This window comes from Halichoerus grypus, chromosome 3 (genome assembly GCF_964656455.1).
Source record: "Halichoerus grypus chromosome 3, mHalGry1.hap1.1, whole genome shotgun sequence".
NCBI lineage: Eukaryota > Metazoa > Chordata > Mammalia > Carnivora > Phocidae > Halichoerus > Halichoerus grypus.
The window spans coordinates 151,127,139-151,143,886 of NC_135714.1; positions in this window are offsets into that span (position 1 = coordinate 151,127,139).

Below are 16,748 nucleotides of genomic sequence, written 5' to 3' on the forward strand. Positions count from 1 at the left end.
ATAAATAGCTTTGTTAACTTCTGTGAGAAATGAGGAAAAATTGGGGTCTAACAGGAGATGATTGTTTAATTAATAGTATGTACTGGAGTATGTGTTTGAAAAAGGGCTTGGATAATTAGGCCATTTAAAATAATCCTCATGAATACAATATAGATTATTACTCTAATTATCAGACAAAAAGCTAAAAACTGGAATTTAGGAAGGGAATTTAAAAAGTTAATGAAAAAAACTTTCAAGAACAAAAACGTTTCCCTCATTATTTATTCCATTTTCCTGTCTCAGTTCTTTTTTTTTTTTTTTCCTGGAGATGACTCAAACCTATATAAGGTAAACATGTCATGGATAGTGGGAGTGGGGTTTGCAGGCTGCGTGTGGCTCCCACATGATACTCTTAGAAGCAGCACAGCAAACTGTTTAAGAGCATGGTCTCTAGAGCCAATCTCCCTGATTTCTAATTCCAGTTTAAGCACCTATTAGTGTCTGATCTTGGAAAGTTAATTAACCTCTGATTCCTCATCTATAAAATATAGATTGTAGGATCTACCTCATAAGGTTATTATAAAGGTCAAATGAGAAAACTTTCAAAGCATGTAAAAACAGTGCTGGGTGTATATTAAGATCCATATTCTAAAAAAAAGAAAAGAAACAACAGACTCTAAATGCAATCATTTGTGCTAAGCCCACTGAGACTTAATACCCAATCTAAATGTAGTTACAACTTCCCCTCAGGAATGTAATCCTAACTAGTTGGTGTGGAATCTTTTGGTCAGCACCAGTGAGGTAATCTACCACTAGCCCCCTTCTACTTGCCATAGGTAGGTTACCTAAGTCTGAAATAATGCTTTTGTTTGTTTGTTCATGATTTCCTTGTTCAGGCATTAAAAACCTATCCCTTTCTGTAGCTCTTTGGAGCTCTTTTCTATCTGCTAGTTGGAATGCTGCCTCATTCATGAATCATTCAATAAAGCCAATTAGATCTTCAAATTTACTAGGCTGAATTTTTTATATTTAACAGACTTGGTGGCAGTGGTGGGATGTGAAGTGAACTTCTGACAACATTAAGGGACAATGAGAAATAGAAGCATAGCTCCCACAAACTCCTTTTTGAGAGAAATCAAAACTCTCTCATCATTGCTGAGGGCTGTAGCTAAGTTCTTAGTTCTGAGCTCTGCTCTCTTTGCATCAAGTTCCTGATCCAATTGGCTTTCTAGTCAGTTCTATATTTGTGTGGAATCACTAGTTCCACATTGGAAATTTCTGGTAGTTTGGACTACAATTCCCCATTTGATTGGTTACCACAGTCCTTGGTTCCCTCTCCAGATTCCACACTGGGAACTGCTTGTTGCGGTTCTCCAGTTTTTGGAATCAGTCTGCAGTTCTCATTTGTTTAGGTCTGCTGGTTCAGTCTGTCCCTCAGTCCCATTTTCCACATTTGGAATTGTTGGAGGTGAAGAATTTAGAGTTACGGTTGGGGCCAAAATCTGTGGACTGCTTCTAATACTGACATTGGGAGAATAAAAACTGCAGAGTCTATAAAGTTTCAGATAAATATGACTAAATCTCATCCTAAATTGCCTCAATATCATTAAAGCCTGAGGCTACACAAGGCCTCACTCCAATAGCGGAAGAACTATTTGCCCAGGGGCTAATCATTCCTTGTACCAGCTCCCATAATAGACCCATCTTGCCAGTTCAGAAGGGGATGGCAATTTGTCCAGCACTTGAGTTACTGACAGCATAGTTATTCTCCATTTCACAATTGATCCAAACCCAAAACTCCTTTGTCTCAAATCCCACTGGACTCAAAATGATTCATTGTTATGGACCTTTGTTCAGTCTTTAGCATCCCTATAGACTTCCACAGGCAGTATCTATCTACCTTTACCTGGAATAATCAACAATATAGCTGGATAGCCACACCTCAATGGTTCACTGGGGCCCCTTTTTATTTCTCGATTTAAGTACCCTTCAGTTCCCTGGGAAATAGACCTTTTTGCTTACAATTATTTCTAGACACTGTTCATTACTTAGGTCATAATCTGAGTACTGAAGGAATCCAGCTATTCAAAAAAGATTAAAGTAACCTAAAAATTTCTGAGGCCCACAACTAAGTGGCAACTTCGTGGATTTCTAGGCTTGGCTGGCTTTTGCAGACTATAGCTTCCTAATTTTTGTCCATTGGCTTCCCCACTCTATGAACTTACTAAAATTTCAGTCCCTGAACTCCTTCCTTGGGAAGATAAACATGAATAGGCCTTCAGGGGACTAAAACAGGTTCTGTAAGAACTGCCTGCCCAAGGGCTACCTAACTGTTCAAAACCTTTCACCTTGTTTATGCATGAAAGAGATAACCAAGCCCTGAGAAGACTCACACACACACAAAAAGAAGATAGCAGGAGGGGAAGAAGGAAGGGGGTGAAATCGGAGGGGGAGATGAACCATGAGAGACGATGGACTCTGAAAAACAAATTGAGGGTTCTAGAGGGGAGGGGAATGGGAGGATGGGTTAGCTTGGTGATGGGTATTCAAGAGGGTATGTTCTGCATGGAGCACTGGGTGTTATGCACAAACAATGAATCATGGAATACTATATCAAAAAAAAAAAAAGAACATGGTGATAAACATAGGCCTGTTGCCTATTGTAGGATATAATTTGGTTTAGTTGTTCTTGCCTCTCCCAGCTGCCTTAAGGCTATAGCTGCAGCCACAAAGTCAGAAGCCTGAGCAGATTCAACCTTAGGAAATGACATTTAGAAACCAAACACGGTTCAAAGTCTTAACTCTGAATTGACTCAACATTTCTCTGCAAGTGGACTAACCTCCTATGAGATCCTTCTGCTTTCACCACCTAATCTGCATCTTGAATGTTGCAACGTTCTTAAGTCTGCAGTGGTAATACCTCTGCCTGACATAAGCAAGCCCCATGACTTCGAGGTACTAGCTTCCCATTTTGTGACACCATGTCCTGATTTACAGGGCACTCGTTTAACTAACCTGAATTTAATCTTGTTTTTTTTGATGAGTCATACTGTAGAAAAAGAGAATTTCTAAGCTAGTTATGCTATTACTACACAATATGAACTACTTGAAAGGAAAAGCCTCCCGCAAGCTCTAAGTCAGCCTAACAAGCAGAGCTTCATGCCCTTACCAAAGACACCAGTAATCAAAAGGACAAACTGTAAATATCTATATTAATAGCTGGTATGCCTTTGGGGTCATCCATGATTTGGGGATGTTATGGGAACAAAGGGGATTTCTTTTTTTTTTTTTTTTAAAGATTTTATTTATTTATTTCACAGAGAGAGAGACAGCGAGAGAGGGAACACAAGCAGGGGGAGTGGGAGAGGTAGAAGCAGGCTTCCTGCTGAGCAGGAGCCTGATGCGGGGCTCGATCCCAGGACCCTGAGATCATGACCTGAGCCGAAGGCAGATGCTTAACAACTGAGCCACCCAGGCGCTCCAACAAAGGGGATTTCTTATGTCTTCTGGGACACCAAAGAAAATGGACAATAAGTAAAAGAACTTCTTACTGCTATTCTCTTACCTTCTGAAATTGCTGTCAAAACTGAGACTCACATTAAAAGGACCAAACCTGAGTATCAGGGGAATGTCCTAGCTGATTTTTATTCAAAAGCAGCAGCAATAGAATCTATAAAGATTGGAGCACATGTGGATGAAGTTCATTCTCCTCCTCCTCCTCCTCCTTCTTCTTCTTCTTCTTCTTCTTCTTCTTCTTCTTCTTCTTCTTCTTCTTCTTCTTTTCTTCTTCTAAAAAAAATGATCCCTTATTGTCAGACTTTTGCCACCCTGACATCCTTACAACATGGTGACAGTCTGCTCCTGAATTAGATAAATTAAGATGGACAAACAATGATTATAAATTAAATAAACAGTTGGGGCTATGGGAAACCCAGGATGGCCACTTTGTTCTTCCTAGCTTTCTAGCAAACCCTATCTTTTGGTTTTTACATTCCTCACCCACCATGGTGCATTTATGAATAGACAATGTTGGAGAGCTTTCCATAAAACTGCTAAGACATTCTACTGTTAATGTCTGACCAGTTGGTCCACAATCCTACAAAAACTATTTTTGTCCATGGAGGCCTCAGACCTCCTCCCTCAAGGCTGTTTGGACACTTAGAGATAGACTTCATTCAACTGCCATTTAGTATGGGTTATCAATATATTCTCGTTAGGTATGTTTTCTAGATGGGTTCAAGCCTTCTCTTGCCACAAGGCTGATGCCCTCACAGTGGCAAAGAAACAGTTAGAAAATGTGTGTCTCACTTCGGGTATACCTTCCACAATCTCCACTGACTGAGGTACCCACTTCACTGGGCAAATTATAGGAACCTTAACAAAACCCTTGGAAACTTCTTGGAATTCACACTGTTCCTATCACCCTCAATCATCAGGCAAGGTCAGGAGAGCTAATGGGATCCTCAAACTCAAACTTTCTAAACTTGCTGAAATTACTGGATTCCTTTGGCCTAAGGTACTGCCTCTGGTTTTTATGATTATTTGCAGTGTGCTCTTTGGAAAACATGAACTCCTTCCACATGAGATAGTCCCTGGTAGAACAATGTCTATTGGTATACAACTTACTGCTGATCTTTGGTGTCTCCTGCTAGCATAACCAGCTACTGTGAGTCTTTAATGTCCTTTGCTAAAGCCTATCACCAACAGGTTAGAAAAGCTTCCCTGGATCCCAATTCAAAGGATCCTGTTGGTTACAGACTAGAGCCTGGTAATTGAGTATTCTGGAAACAGTCCTTGAGCCCCACTGGAAAGGATGTTACCAAGTGCTCCTGCAACTGACACTGGTGCAAAACCAGATGATATTAAGCCTTGGGCACACATATCACAACTAAAGAAGTCTCTATCTGACATCTGGTCCTGTACAGATGCTGGAGACCTCTGAATCAAATTGATGAGGAAGAGAAGTAGTTGACATCAAGGTAGACCTTGCTTCCACCTAAGACATCGGATCAATGCTTCATACTTTAAATGTGAAAATTTTACTCTCTTTTCTCCTTTACTCTAGCATTGGCTTGGAAAGTTAACACCTTCATCCATATCTCCCAGGCCATTGCTCAAGTTGATTACCTTTCAGATTGCTGGACTTGTCGTAAAAAATTCTGATCTATCCATAATGCAAGAGATCCCCTGATCCTTCTTGTGATCAATATTTCTTCTATTCCCAATGTCACTGTAAACTACAATTGACCCCCCTTAGAAGTTTCTTACTGAGTTTCACTTTTACAACCAGAATATCCAATACCTTGCTTTTACTTTCTGATTATAACTCTACATCCCTAATTAGACACAATTACCTATATAAATCTTAGTACATTTGCACCTCCATGTTCCCCTGATTATCTAGATCAGATCTGCCCCTATTCACTAAGATATCCTACCAGCAGCACCCATCTTCACAAGGTATTTGGAATGACTCTATTTCAGGCTAGAAGATTTTCTTCCCATATGTACTAAAAACCTGCCTGATCCCTGGCTAGAATGGGTAAATGCAGCAATCCTTGTGAATGAATCTATTAACAGTACCTCTTTAAGTTTTCACACGTGAACTAAGACACCTCATTGGTCAAACTCCTGGATTTACATTTTTGAGTTAGAAAGGGCCTACCAGGGGGAACGACTCAGGATTTGTTTCCTTTGGCAAGGTCATAGTTCCCTGGTTAGGAGTAAATGCAAGTGAGAATGTGTTCAGAAAAATCTCCTTAATTCTTGAAAAGATCGCAGATTCTATTGCTAAGAATAGCTTCCCAACAAAGATCCTTAGACTCTGGCCAAAGTTGTCCTTGATAATATAATAGCCCTTGATTATCTTTTAGCTGAGTAAGGAGGAATCTGTGCTGTGGTCAACATCACTTGCTGCATCTGGATTAACCCTTGTGGGGAACTTCAAACTCAATTATAAAAGATCACTAAGCAAGCCATTTGGCTTAAAGAGGTGATTCCTTCAGTGCGGGTCTTTCTTTGATTTATTTGATTTTGGTTGATTTAGGTCTTAGGGACCATGGCTCCAAAGTGCACCAAACACTGGGAATTATCCTACTTATTATAACCATAATGATGCCCTGGGGCATCATATTCTCTCAAAAGCTTCAAATTCATGTTTGCAGCCAATAACCATGAAGCAAATGATATCCTTAGGACGGGGACACTAGAAAAGTGCAGAGAATGACCACATTAAAGATTGTGAACCTGAAACCATGACTGGTTAACATCACAGAGGTTAAGTAAAAACATCATAACCTATAGATACCACACAAAGGACCAATAGAACTGTGAGAACAGCAGAGCAGTACTTGAGAGTGGCACTAATGCCTTCAATTTTGATTACATCTTTCAATTAAGCTGAGACTCTGATCAAAAGGGGGGTGAAATTGTTAAAAAAAGAAATAACACATGATGTGATGAGCACTGAGTGTTATATGCAACTAATGAATCAGTGAATACTACATCAAAAACTAATGATGTACTATATGCTGGAAATTGAATTTAAATTAAAAAAAAGAAGAAAAAGAATTAACAGGCCCCAAATGGAGTCACTTATGCTAAGCCCATGATGATTTAATACCTAACTTAATTGCAGTTACACTCTTCCCCAGGAATATAGTCTTAACAGGTCAGTTTGGAACTTTCCGGTTAGCATTAATGAGCTAATCTACCCACACAGTCTCCTTCTGTCCCCCATAGATAGGTTGCCGGAACCTGAAAATTTTTTTCATTTATAAGTTCCATTTCCAGACTTTAAAAACCTTTCCTTTTCTGTAGTTCTTTGGACCTTATTTTTATTTCTTAGATGGGATACTGCCTGATTCATTAACCATTTAATAAAGCCAATTAGATTTTCAAATTTACTCAGTTAAATTTTTTGCTGTTTAACACATATTAGGATGTATTAGATGAAAATAAATGAACTTACTTCTTTTACATTTAGTATACTGCATAAGGTAACAATCACCATATCAACTTCCCAGAAAGGTATTGATATAAAATTTGGTATGATATATGATTTTGGGAAAAGTCATAGCATTTGAAATAACTCAGCATGAAATTAGCCAAATAAATTTGTGAAATGTGTCATAGTTATTATATAGACAATAGTAAGTTTTCATTAAGATACTATAAAGAAAGGAAATATAATTATATCAAACCTCATGGTACTATTCAGGTTTACCATTAATTTACCGTTGCTCAAAGGTACTTCATATATGCAAAGATAGAGACAGTGACCTCAATCACATTAGCAGAACAATTTATAATCGCTATATCTAAGTGATATAAAATATCAGGAAAAAGCAAATATCAAAAATGAGGATGCTTACGTAGTTGTTTAATCTTCTTTATACCAAACATACAAATGCTGTTAATATCTTCGTCTATGTCCATATTTGAAAGTTATGTCACATTTTTGATAAACAATGAAGACAAACATTGAGGGCTTTAGAAGTTTACAGGCATTTGAAAGTTAAGATAATTTCTGAAAAGTGTTCCTATTATGTAATAATGTTTTGGTAGTAACACTAAACTCTATTTAGTACAAAACAAGGATTTAATCATAGCTTAAGCCTGTTCTCTTCATTAAAGTCTCACTAATGAGCAACTGCTAAGGCAATATTTCATTCTGAAACAGGAAGGTTGTACTTTCAAATTTAAATGCATTTAAATTAGCATTTAAATGTATCCTATAAACATGTATCAGGCAGAGTTATTATTCAATAGTAAGATCTTTGTTGTGGTAATTATTACGTACCATTTAATGAACATTTACTGTGTATTTGGAGCCTTGCTAAATACAGTGTGTTTAATTCCATGGATTTCTGATGACTTTTTTCCTGTAAGAACACAGACTATATTACACATCTCACTTCAAGCATAACACATAGTGATGAAAGGTTAAAGGAATCTGGTGTATTTTTAATTTTTATTTTTTAACAGTTTTATCATTCTTTAGAATTTAAGAACTCAGGAGAAGTTAGTTTCTAAAATTATAAGTCATTCATTGGTTGGTTTGCTATTTTGTTTTGTGACTTTTGTGGGTTTTATTTTGAAATGTCTTTTTCAAAAAAATGAAACATTTTTATTATTTTTATATTTGACCTAGTTATTTGATTAGTGTTCTTTTTATACAATGCAATTTTCTGTTTTTATCTGATGTATTATTTATATTTTTTAATTTTAATTCAAGCATATTCTTATTAATTTGGAAAAAACACTGCAGTTGCTATTATTACATAATGTAACTCTACAAAACAATATTGAATATCATAATTGAAACTATTTTTATATCTAAAATTGCTTTTTATTTTGATTAGATTATCAAATATTTTGCTTGGCAATCTTTCATTGCTTTCCTTCAGTTGCATGACTTTGATATCAAAGCATTTGTTGAGACAAAACCTCATTGAAGAGCTGAAACAGCCACATTCAACCACTTCCCTTGTTCCCATGAAAGTCTATGAAAAAACAAATTGAGAAATAAACAAAAAGTCATCACAGAATTAATGTCATTGAACACCAAACACTGTTCAGTATTAAATATTGTAGCTGGAAGTATGTTAACTTGGACATTTCTTCAAAGTGAAGAAATTTGCTAACGTCAAATCATTTGATTGGAATTATTATCTTTCAAAGATTTGGGTTTAAAAATAAAGAAATCTTTCCAAATCTTGCTGTTTTAAATCATCTCAATGAAATAGTGATTACTTGGTTTGTGAATAAAATATTTTGTGATACAAGATGTTAGGCTAAAACTCCACAAATTTAACAGATAAAAACTCAGCAAGGTATTGAATTATGTTAACATTATTGGTCATCTTGTAACTAAAAATAATTTATCACTGCATTAAAGTACATTTTTCTTTTGTGTGTGTATATATATGTGTGTGTGTTTATATATGCATGTACTTATATATATACACATATATACATATATACAGATACACATATATGTGTATGTATATGAATAAAATAAATAATATAAAAGTACAGGTAAAGGACATTAAATTTTTCTAATAGTAGCAATTTTGCACTTTGATATTTGAGTGATTTCCTATTATAAATTCATATTGAAGTCCATTCCCAGAAAATTTACTGATAGTTAAATAGTGTTTGCTGAAAGCCTTAAGGTAACTTTAAACATTAATAAATATTCAATTAAATGCTGAATTAGTTTCAGAAATTCGAATGCTACAATTTACAAAAAAATTTTTGGAGATTATTTCTATTTTATTAACAAGAAATTAGTTTCATAAGCTTTAAATAACAAATGTTTCTCTATTATTTATTTAGTCTTCCTCACCACCCCCTTACCATGGTAACAGTTTGCTGAACTGCAGTATTATATCACGACCAGGATATTAACATTGATACAATCCATCCATTTTACTTAAATTTCTCATTTTGCTCATACCCATTTATGTGTGTGTGCATGTGCATGTGGGTGCATTTAGTTTGCTACAATTTTATCACGTGTAGGCTCATGTGTCCATTAACGCAGTCAAGATACTTAACAACTCCGGCCTCACAAGTTCTGTCATGTTGTTCTTTTAAAAGCATACCCACTTCCCCTCCACCCTCTCCCATTATTCCCCAACCCAAAAATGTTAAATAAATGGTGTCACACAGCATGTACATTTTGTAGATTGGTTTTTTTCACTTAGCATAATTCCCTGAAGAGTCACTAAAAGTGTTGTGTTTATTGTATTTTATTCTATTGCTGAGTAGGATTCTCTAAAATGTATGGACTTTTTATTGCTGAGTAGGATTCTCTAAAATGTATGGACCAGAGCCTTTTTTAACCATTCTGCTGTTGAAGGGCATCTGGATTGATTCCCGTTTATGGTTATTACATAAAGAAGCTGCATTAAAAGATAGAGGCATATTAAAAATTTGAAGAGTTTTTTTGAGGAAAATAATTTCTAATTGGGCAGTACCAAACCAGGAGTGTTTAGGAGTGTTCCACCTACAAGAGCAAGAGGAATGACCTATATAGAAGAGGTGCAAAAGCAAAGAATTATCTGACTGGGGACAGCTTAATGCATAGTTAGTTGTTTGTGATTGGTTGTCCTTAGGTTTTGATTTTTTAACCTTGAGTTGTTTACAGGCTTAGATTTTAGTTTGTCTGCCACTATAGCATTTGAGAAACCTCAGTCTCATGGCCTCCTTGTTTAATTAATTTAATAATTAAATTAATAATGATATTAGCACTATTCTTGGTCATTATCAGGTTTAAATTATTCTTTTTTCCCCCTTCTATTTTATTTATTTATTTATTTTTAAACTTTTTTTAAAAATTTACATATAATGTATTATTTGTTTCAGGGGTACAGGTCTGTGATTCATCAGTCTTACACAATTCACAGTGCTCGCCATAGCACATACCCTCCCCAATGTCTATCACCCAGCCACCCCATCCCTCCCACCCCCCTCCACTCCAGCAAACTTCAGTTTGTTTCCTAAGATTAAGAGTCTCTTACGGTTTGTCTCCTTCTCTGGTTTCGTCTTGTTTCATTTTTCCTTCCCTTCCCTTTTGATCCTGTCTTGTTTCTCAAATTCCTCATATCAGTGAGATCATATGATACTTGTCTTTCTCTGATTAACTTATTTCGCTTAGCATAATACCCTCTAGTTCCATCCACGTTGTTGCAAATGGCAAGATTTCATTTATTTGATGGCTGCATAATATTCCATTGTGTGTGTGTGTGCGTGTATACATACATACCACATCTTCTTTATCCATTCATCTGTTGATGGACATCTAGCCTCTTTCCTATTTGGTTATTGTGGACATTGCTGCTATAAACATTGGGGTGCATGTGCCCCTTTGGAATAATACATTTGTATTTTGGAGGTAAATACCCAGTAGTGCAATTGCTGGTTCATAGGGTAACTCTATTTTCAACTTTTTGAGGAACCTCCATACTGTTTTCCAGAGTGGCTGCACCAGCTTGCATTCCCACCAGCAGTGTAGGAGGGTTCCCCTTTCTCCACATCCTCATCAACATCTGTTGTTTCCTGACTTGTTAATTTTAGCCATTCTGACTGGTGTGAGGTGATAGCTCATTGAGGTTTTGATTTGGATTTCCCTGATGCCAAGTGATGTTGAGCACTCTTTCATGTCTGTTGGCCATTTGGATGTCTTCTTTGCAGAAATGTCCATGTCTTCTGCCCATTTCTTGATTGGATTAGTTGTTTTTTAGGTGTTGAGTTTGATAAGTTCTTTATAGATTTTGAGTACTAGCCCTTTATCTGATATGTCATTGGCAAATATCTTCTCCCATTCTGTTGGTTGTCTTTTGGTTTTGTTGACTGTTTCTTTTGCTGTACAAAAGCTTTTTAACCATGAAGTCCCAATAGTTCATTTTTGCCCTTGTTTCCCTTGTTTTTGGCAATGTTTCTAGGAAGAAGTTGCTGCGGCTGAGGTTGAAGAGGTTGCTGCCTGTGTTCTCCTTTAGGATTTTGATGGACTCCTGTCTCACATTGAGGTCTTTCAACCATTTGGAGTCTATTTTTGTGTGTGGTGTAAGGAAATGGTCCAGTTTCATTCTTCTGCATGTGGCTGTCTAATTTTCCCAACACCATTTGTTGAAGAGACTGTCTTTTTTCCATTGGACATTCTTTCCTGCTTTGTCGAATTAGTTGACCATAGAGTTGAGGGTCCATTTCTGGGCTCTCTATTCTGTTCCATTGATCTATGTGTCTGTTTTTGTGCCAGTACCATACTGTCTTGATGATGACAGCTTTGTAGTAGAGCTGGAAGTCCGGAATTGTGATGCCACCAGCTTTGCTTTTCTTTTTCAACATTCCTCTGGCTATTCGGGGTCTTTTCTGGTTCCATACAGATTGTAGGATTATTTGTTCCATTTCTTTGAAAAAAGTTGATGGTATTTTGACAGGGATTGCCTTAAATGTGTAGATTGCTCATTGACATCTTCACAATGTTTGTTCTTCCAATCCATGAGCATAGAATGTTTTTCCATTTCTTTGTGCCTTCCTCAATTTCTTTCATGAGTATTTTATAGTTTTCTGAGTACAGATTCTTTGCCTCTTTAGTTAGGTTTATTCCTAGGTATCTTATGGTTTTGGGTGCAATTGTAAATGGGATTAACTCCTTAATTTCTCTTTCTTCTGTCTTGTTGATGTATAGAAATGCCACTGATTTCTGTGCATTGATTTTATATCCTGCCTGTTTACTGAATTCCTGTATGAGTTCTAGCAGTTTTGGGGTGGAGTCTTTTGGAAAGTAATAAGCATAAAGTATCATATCATCTGCAAAGAGTGAGAGTTTGATTTCTTCTTTGCTGATTCAGGTGCCTTTTATTTCTTTTTGTTGTCTGAGTGCTGAGGCTAGGACTTCTAGTACTATGTTGAATAGCAGTGGTGACAGTGGACATCCCTGCCATGTTCCTGACCTTAGGGGGAAAGCTCTCAATTTTTCATAAAAAATATCATTTTTTTGAGAATGATATTTGCTGTGTGTTTTTCATGAATGGCTTTTATGATATTGTGGTATGTCCCCTCTATCCCTACACTGTGAAGAGTTTTAATCAAGAAAGGATGCTGTACTTTGTCAAATGCTTTTTCTGCATTTATTGAGAGTATCATTGGGTTCTTGTTCTTTCTTTTGTTAATATGTTGTATCACATTGATTGATTTGTGGATGTTGAACCAAACTTGCAGCCCAGGAATAAATCCTACTTGGTTGTGGTGAATAATCCTTTTAAAGTACTGTTGGATCCTACTGGCTAGTATTTCAGTGAGAATTTTTGCATCCATGTTCGTCATGGACATTTGCCTGTTATTCTCCTTTTTGATGGGGTCTTTGTCTGGTTTTGGGATCAAGGTAATTCTGGCCTCATAAAATGAGTTTGGAAGTTTTCCTTCCATTTCTATTTTTTGGAACAGTTTCAGAAGAATAGGTATTAATTAAATGTTTGGTAGAATTCCCCTGGAAAGCCATCTGGCCCTGGGCTTTTGTTTGTTGGGAGATTTTTGATTACTGCTTCAATTTCATTAGTGGTTATAGGTCTGTTCTGGTTTTCTATTTCTTCCTGGTTCAGTTTTGGTAGTTTATACATCTCTAGGAATGCATCCATTTCTTCCAGATTATCTAATTTGTTGGCATATAGTTGCTCATAGTATGTTCTTATAATTGTTTGTATTTCTTCAGTGTTGGTTGTGATCTCTCCTCTTTCATTCATGATTTATTTATTTGGGTCCTTTTCTTTTCTTTTTGATAAGTCTGGCCAGGGGTTTATCGATCTTGTTAAGTCTTTCAAAGAACCAGCTCCTACTTTCGTTGATCAGTTTTACTGTTCTTTTGGTTTCTATTTCATTGATTTCTGCTCTGATCTTTATTATTTCTCTTCTCCTGCTGAGTTTAGGCTTTATTTGCTGTTCTTTCTCCAGCTCCTTTAAGTGTAGGGTTAGGTTGTGTATTTGAGACCTTTCTTGTTTCTTGAGAAAGGCTTGTATTGCTATATACTTTCCTCTTAGGACTGCCTTAGCTGCATCCCAAAGATTTTGAACAGTTGTATTTTCATTTTCATTGGTTTCCATGAATGTTTTGAATTCTTCTTTAACTTCCTGGTTGACCCATTCATTCTTTAGTAGGATGCTCTTTAGCCTCCATGTATTTGAGTTCTTTCCGACTTTCCTCTTGTGAATGAGTTCTAGTTTCAAAGCACTGTGGTCTAAAAATATGCAGGGAATGATCCCAATCTTTTGGTACTGGTTGAGACCTGATTTGTGACCCAGGATGTGATCTATTCTGGAGAAAGTTCCATGGGCATTAGAGAAGAATGTGTATTCTGTTGTTTTGGGATGGAATGTTCTGAATATATCTGTGAAGTCCATCTGGTCCAGTGTGTCATTTAAAGCCTTTATTTCCTTGTTGATCTTTTGCTTAGATGATCTTTCCATTTCAGTGAGGAGGTGTTAAAGTCCTCTACTATTATTATATTATTGTCTATGTGTTTCTTTGATTTTGTTATTAATTGGCTTATGTAATTGGCTGCTCCCATGTTAAGGGCATAGATATTTACAATTGTTAGATGTTCGTGTTGGATAGACCCTTTAAGTATTATGTAGTGTCCTTCCTTATCTCTTATTATAGTCTTTGGTTTAAAATCTAATTTGTCTGATATAAGGATTGCCACCCCAGCTTTCTTCTGGTGTCCATTAGCATGGTAGATGGTTTTTCACCCCCTCATCTGGAGGTGTCTTTTGGTCTAAAATGAGTCTCCTGCAGACAGCATATCAATGGGTCTTGTTTTTTTATCCAATCTGATAGCCTGTGTCTTTTGATTGGGGCATTTAGCCCATTTACATTCAGGGTAGCTATTGAAAGATATGAATTTAGTGTCATTGTTCTGCCTGTAAGGTGACTGTTACTGTATATTGTCTGTGTTCCTTTCTGGTCTATGTTACTTTTAGGCTCTCTCTTTGCTTAGAGGACCCCTTTCAATATTTCTTGTAGGGCTGGTTTCGTGTTTGCAAATTCTTTTAGTTTCTGTTTGTCCTGGAAGTTTTTTTTATCTCTCCTTCTATTTTCAATGACAGCCTAGCTGGATATAGTATTCTTGGCTGCATATTTTTCTCATTTAGTGCCCTGAGTATATCATGCCAGTCCTTTCTGGCCTGCCAGGTCTCTGTGGATAGGTCTGATGCCAATCTAATGTTTCTACCATTGGATGTTACAGACCTCTTGTCCCGAGCTGCTTTCAGGATTTTCTCCTTGTCTCTGAGACTTGTAAGTTTTACTATTAGATGTCGGGGTATTGACCTATTTTAATTGATTTTGAAGGGAGTTCTCTGTGCCTCCTGCATTTTGATGCCTGTTTCCTTCTCCAAATTAGGGAAGTTCTCTGCTTTAATTTGCTTCAATATACCTTCTGCCCCTCTCTTTCTTCTTCTGGGATCCCAGTTAGTCTAATGTTCTTTTGCTTTATGGTATCCCTTATCTCTCGAATTCTCCCCTCATGATCCCATAGTTGTTTATCTCTCTTTTTCTCAGCTTCTTTATTCTCCATCATTTGGTCTTCTATATCACTAATTCTCTCTTCTGTCTCATTTATCCTAGCAGTTAGAGCCTCCATTTTTGATTGCACCTCATTAATAGCCTTTTTGATTTCGACTTGGTTAGATTTTCATCCTTTCATTTCTCCAGAAAGGGATTCTCTAGTGTCTTCTATGCTTTTCTCAAGCCCAGATAGTATCTTTATAATCGTCATTCTGAACTCTAGTTCTGACATCATACTAATGTCCATATTGAGTAGGTCCCTGGCAGTCGGTATTGCTTCTTGTTCTTTGTTTTTGAGGTGAGGTTTTCCATCTTGTCATTTTGTCCAGAGGAGAATAGATGAATGAGAGAACAAAATGCTAAAAGGGCAACAACAACCCCAGAATATTACCCAATAAACAAATCAGAAGAGACACGAAACTGGGGGAAAAGAAAAAAAAAAAAAGAATATGATCAGGCTGGTGAATAGAAGAGAGCCACACACTCACCACGTTTTGGTCTGTTAGAAGAAATTGCCTCCCAAAATTTTAAAGAAAGAGAAACTTATATATATAAGTTATATATATAACCTTAAAAATAAGGTTAAATACAATGAAGGGATAGAATAAGACTGTAAAAATGAAAATTAAAAATGATTTTAAAAAAGGAATTGATAAGATGTTGGTTGAAAAAGGAAAGAAGAAAAATTAAAAAGTAAAGAAAAATTTAAAAATTAACTTTGAAAGACTGAAGCATCATGGGAAAAAAGCTATGAATGCTATGTGCTGTATTCCCCTAGCTCTGCGGTTTTGCCATTCTCATTGATTGGTGAACTTGGTCTTGGCTGGATGTTCTTGCTAATCTTCTGGGTGGAGGGGCCTGTTGCCGTTATTCTCAAATGTCTTTGCTGGAGGCAGAATTGCACTGCCCTTGCCCAGGGCCAGGCTAAGTAATCTGCTCAGGTTTGCTCTCAGTAGCTTTTGTTCCCTGAAAGCTTTCCATACAGCTTTGGAGGACGAGAATGAAAATTGTGGCCCCCCAATGTCTGGCCCAGGAGGAGCCAAGAACTCAGGGCCCCACTCCTCAGTGAGCCCTCAGAGAAAAGCAGTCAATCACTCCTGTCTCCCTGGTCTCTGGCCGCACTCCATGCTCACCCGGCTTGTGACTGAGCATTTCTATCTCTGGCACATGACCTCGTTTGGAGTCTCCAAACCCAGTAGATTCCTGGCTCCTGAGCCACTCCTTCCGGGGAAGGAAGGGGAGTCTCCTCGGATCTGCTGCTGTTGGGTTCCTGCTCAAAGAATAGTGGCCCAACTGTGCCATGGATCACAGTTTATGGCAACCCCGAGCTGAAAGCCCATCCTCAGCTCCATCTTTGCATCCAGCTTCCCTGCTTTGATATCTGGGAGCTCTGCCGCACTTAGGCACCCCTGGTCTTTCTGTGACCTCGAGGGTCCTGAGACCACGTCGTCCCAGTGAAGTTTCCACCCCCCCCCCCACCTAGTCACTAAAGTGAGGTCCCTCAGCAGAGCAGACTTCTAAGTTCTGGTTTTGTGCTTCGCTGCTCTATCACTTGCCAGTAGCCAGCTGACAGATGCTCCCCCCCCCCCACTGTCTATCTTCCCAAATATTACTTTGGATTCACTTCTCCACACGTCCTACCTTCCAGAAAGGGTTCGCTTCTCTGTTCATAGAATAGCTGCTATTCTTTTCTTTGATC